This window comes from Theropithecus gelada, chromosome 17 (assembly GCF_003255815.1).
Source record: "Theropithecus gelada isolate Dixy chromosome 17, Tgel_1.0, whole genome shotgun sequence".
Lineage (NCBI taxonomy): Eukaryota > Metazoa > Chordata > Mammalia > Primates > Cercopithecidae > Theropithecus > Theropithecus gelada.
In genome coordinates, this window is record NC_037685.1 from 55738460 (window position 1) to 55743879 (window position 5420).

The following is a 5420-nucleotide window of genomic DNA, read 5'->3' on the forward strand; positions in this document are numbered from 1 at the left end:
CTCTTTTCTGTATTTTGTTTTATTTTGTTGTAAAATAAAATGCTACTTAATTTCCAAATCCACCTTCCTACAGGTTTTTCAATCAAGATAAAATAACCTTACAACAAAATATTGCTATAATAGAGATGAAATAAGTTTATTTTGCCTATGTAAATGTATTATTTACATTTTAATTGCTAATATCATTAGTATTTAAAATGTATTTTTTAATTTTAGCAATTTTATAAAATTCTTAAAGTGGTTAAAAGTGGAAGGTAAAATCTAAGTAAATTTAATCATTATTTTCAGAAGTAAAAACTATGAAAGAAACTCTCCATATGTGTTTACATGGATTTATATCAATTTATAAAAATGCCAATATGATGATGATCTATAGTGTTATTTAATATGAGCATTTCTAATAAAGAGGTAAATACGTGTAATCATAAGTGAACTTCTAAATGCAAGAGAAGACCACAGGAAAAGCTTTCATATTCATTACTAACGCTTCCAGTTGAAAACCAGAAAGGCATAAAATATACTCTTAAGAACCAGCTGAGTCCTATAATTAGGACCCCGAGCCAGGGCTATTTTTCCAAGAAGGCCGTCCCAGCCGTCACTCTTCCACCTGCTCCTTAGAGAAGGGAAGATGAGCGAGTCGCGCTCCAAGGCCAGCCAGCCCTTGGCTTCCAAGCAGGAAAAGGACGTCACTGAGAAGCGGGGCCAGGGCAGGCCGCACAAGCAGCCTCCGAAGGGGCCCAGCGAAGTGCCAACACCGAAGAGACCTCTGGGCGACCAAAGGGAAGCAAAAACAAGGACGCTGCCAAGACCTAGAAACCACCACAACTCCAGGAAGGAAACCAAGGGGCAGACCCACAAAACTGGAGGAGGAGGAAGACGAGGGCATCTCGCAGGAGTCCTCGGAGGAGCAGTGACCCGTGCGTGCCGCTTGCCCCTGCCTGGAGGAGCAGCTTCCTTCTGACACTGGACAGCTTTGCTCCACCCCCATTGCCCCCGCCCCAGGCCCACCATCACCACCGCCTCTGGCCGCCAGCCCCATCTTCCACCTGTGCCCTCTCACCACACTACACAGCACACCAGCCGCTGCAGGGCGCCCATGGGCTGAGTGGGGAGCAGTTTTTACCCGGCCTTAGTTCCCAGCTTCCCCCGCCCACCCACATACACACATGCCCTCCTGGTCAAGGCTAATGTCCCACTTAGCCGCACCCCGCACCTGCTGCACCCCCACTCTCTTGGTGGGGGGAATATTGCTCTCTGGGCTTTTGGTTTGGGGGCACCCTCTCTGCTCCTTCACTGTTCCCTCTGGCTTCCCACAGTGGGGCCTGGGAGGGTGCTCCCGGCCTGAAAAGGGGCCAGAGCCCCATCTCATCCTGGCACACCCTACCCTACTGCCCTGACAGCAGCCGGTGTGGTCAGTGGAGGGGGTGCTGGCCCCCAGGATTCCCCCAGCCACACTGTCACCACGTGGGGTTCACACCTTTCATCTTGCCCCACCTTCCCTAGTCCCTGCACTAGGTTGGACAGCCCGCTTCGGCTACAGGAAGGCAGGAGGGGTGAGTCCGCTACTCCCTCTTCACTGTGGCCACAGCCCCCTTGCCCTCTGCCTGGGATCTGAGTACATATTGTGGTGATAGAGATGCAGTCACTTACTGTCCAGGTGAGGCCCATGAGCCCTGTGGCTGCCACCTGAGGTGGGCTGGGGCTGCTCCCCTAACCTACTTCTGCCACTGGCCATTTCCCCCTCCTCAGGTGGGGCACCAATAACAAGGAGCTCACCCTGCCCGCTCCCAACCTCCCTGCCCCGCAAGGTTCTGGTTCCATTTTTCCTCTGTTCACAAACTACCTCTGGACAGTTGTGTTGTTTTTTGTTCAGTGCTGCATTCTTCAACATCCGTCATTGCTGCTGCTACCAGTGCCAACCGTTCATCCTCATTGCCTCCTGTTCTGCTCGCGATCTCCTCCCCCAAGATACTCTTCCTGGGGAAGAGGAGCTGGAGGATGGCAGGCTGGGTGACCAACTACCCCAGTGCCAGGGAAGGTGGTGCCCTGCCTGTAGGATGTTGCAGCAGAGTGAGCAAGGGGGCGCAAATCGACCATAAAGGGTGTAGGGGCCACTTCCCCCTGTTCTGTTGGGGAGGGTAGCCATGACTTGTCCCAGCCTGGAGCTCCCCCTCTGGTTTCCTATTTGCAGTTACTTGAATTTAAAAAAAAAAAAAAAAAAAAAAAATCCTTTTCTGAAAAAAAGAAAGAAAGAAAGAAAAAGAACCAGCTGAATTGATTTACATATTGAAAATGTTCAAGTTTGGTTCAAATTTTCACTTAAAAGAGCTTTTTAGATTTACAAAATGTCACAAATTATTTCAGAATTTAAAATAGAACCAGAATCTGGGCAGTATTATCAGTACATAATCTCATCAGATGTAACTCTGAGAGTTCTATGAAGACACTTAAAAATATTTCATTACCTAAGAAGGGATATATTATATAATCATTGTCCCAGCTTCACAGTGCAGTCTGTTACACTTCTTGTCCTGGATGGTAATTTAATTTAATAATTTAATAATAACTATAATGTGCAAATTTTGCTATAGCTTATAGCTGATGTGGAATAGAAAAATGAAAGAGATACTTTAAAATAAAATAAGAAGAATGAACACCGGCCAAGTTTACTGACTCAAAAGTAACATGAAACTCTGGTTCATTTCAGAGCATATTTTACTCTGGATCTGAAAGTCATAGACATATCTTGGCAATTTTACCTTTCACTCCTACAAAAATAAATGAATAGATTACTGAGAATCCTGAGCAAAAGCTGTGGTGAAAGGTACTTTCAAATTGTCATTAAATGGAGCAAAGATATTGCTGAGAAACACTGAAGCACTGGGTCTCCTCTTTTTTCTGGGTGAAATGTCATCTTGCTGACTCTAAATTTGGTTCAAGAAACAAAGTAGCCTGACATTTGTTCCTATACCCAGAAAGGTAAACATCAAGTAGAGCGAGGTGCAAGATCATCCTGTAGAGTGTGGAAAGCTCAAGTGAAGGCTGGGCCTCCTCTGAAGGCTGGGCTCATGACACAGCTCAAAATGGAGCTTCTCCATTCTAGCAAGCCCCACCATGCTCACACATTCATTTCCAGGAATCTGTGTCCCCATCCCCATCCTAAACACCCTAAACACTCCAGCTAAGACACTGGGCATTGGAGGTCAAGAGTAAACATGGCTGACATGTTGCATCTGCTTGCCTTCTGTGGCCACTTTACTTTTGTTAAGTGTCAATGTCATGACTCTTGCAGTGCATGTGTGGGTAGGTACGACTTCTTCCCGTCCAGCTCAGTAAGCACCCATGACAAACTAGAACTTCAACAGAACCCAGACAGCGAGTGTGTGCCTTTGCAAGGATTCGTCTTGCTGTTGCTTTAAATTGTTGATGGAGACAACAAAACATAATTTTTACCCAGATGTTTATGACCTGGTTGAATGTCCATTATTTTTTATATGGACTCTTGTAGCTCTTCTTCCATAATAAATATGTCATGGCTTCCACTCACAATGCAAATTACCCAGGGAACCCAGGCTTAGGGAGTGTGGTCAAGGATTTGTCAGCTGCAATTCTGGACCACAGAACACACAGCAGCTCATATTCAGAAAACAGCATGCACATCAGCAGTTTTCTCTCTTCTTTGGCCCGTTAACAAATGCTATGGATGAGATCTTCTAAAATTGAGATCTAGTTATGGCACTTGTAATAAAAGGTGAAAAATGAGATAATTGCCTAAATCTTACTGATCCATTTTTCCCCTGGTTGTTTTCAAGGCTAGTGTGATTGCATTCTGGTATGAATGGTGGCATAGTACAGTCAGCAAAGGAGCAGGTGAAGGCCCACTCTGCCATTACTATAGTGTTATTCAGTGTGGAAAGAAGAGAAGGACATTTTCCTCCTTTAAGTTATTCTCAACAGTTGGAAAAATCATATTCTTTTTTTTTTTTTTTTTTTTTTTTTGAGAAGGAGTCTTGCTCTGTCACCCAGGCTAGAGTGCAGTGGTGCACTCTCAGCACACTGCAACCTCCGCCTCCCGGGTTCAAGTGATTCTTCTGCCTCAGCCTCCTGAGTAGCTGGGATTACAGGTGCCCACCACCGTGCCCAGCTAATTTTTGTGTTTTTAGTAGAGACAGGGTTTCACCATCTTGACCAGGCTGGTCTCACACTCCTGCCCTCGTGATCCACCTACCTCAGCCTCCCAAAGTGCTGGGATTACAGGCATGAGCCACTGTGCCCAGCCGGAAAAATGATATTATTAATAGCTATGTATACTAATACTAAAACTAGGAAACTAGAATGATACTCCAAAAACTCTAGCAGTGCTTGAATTAGGTTAATCAATATTGCAATTTGCTTTCATATCTCTATTTTTAACATACTCTGTAATAAGATCAAGTTATATGATTTATAAAATAAGTATGCTAATATATATATTACATATGAAAATTATGTTCTCAAAGTAATGGAATCAAAATTCCATATTCATCCATATGTATATACCCATATATATACACATATATATTTAGTTAGCTAGTTAGTATGTTAAGATTTTCTTACCAGAATAGTAGAAATGCATGCAACATCTTCAATATTAACAAACAGAATAAATACCCTAATTTTAATGCTATCATTGATATCGTCATTTTAACTTTTGTTTCGGTTATTTACATGTATGTAATTGCTTCACAAATCCTTTTTTTTTTTTTTTCTTTCAAGATGAAGTCTCACTCTGCTGCCCAGGATGGAGTGCAGTGCCAAGATCTCGGCTCAGTACAGCCTCTGCCTCTCGGCTTCAAGCGATTCTCCTGCCTCATCCTCCTGAGTAGCTGGGATTACAGGTGCGCACCACCACACCTGGTTAATTTTTGTATTTTAGAGACAAGGTTTCACCATGTTGGTCAGGCTGGTCTGGAACTCTTGACCTCAGGTGATCCGCCCACACCGGCCTCCTAAAGTGCTGGGATTACAAGCATGAGCCACCCCACCCAGCCCACAAATCCATTTTTAAAGGTTATTTTCTAACTATGTTGATGCTTTATGACATGCCTAGTGAATTTAATTGAATTTAGTTGAATTTTTCTATTTTATACATATTTTAAACATGTGGTATATTTATATTTATTTCTCAGTAATGTTTATGTAGAATTCTGAAAATCCAAAATATACCTAACACAATGATCTCACAATTAGGAACTTATTGGTCAGAAATTTTCTTTTTCTTTTTTTTTTTTTAAGACTGAGTCTTACTCTGTTGCCCAGACTGGAGTGCAGTGGCACTATCTCAGATCACTGCAAGCTCCGCCTCCCAGGTTCACACCATTCTCCTGCCTCAGCCTCCCGAGTAGCTGGGACTACAGGTACCTGCCACCATGCCTGGCTAA

The 5420-nt window shown here is 43.7% G+C and overlaps 1 pseudogene; it reads left to right on the forward strand.

Annotated features, from left to right (window-relative positions):
• The first annotated feature begins 628 nt into the window (after positions 1–628).
• Positions 629–914, forward strand: LOC112611044 (annotated as a pseudogene).
• The last annotated feature ends 4506 nt before the right edge of the window (positions 915–5420 follow it).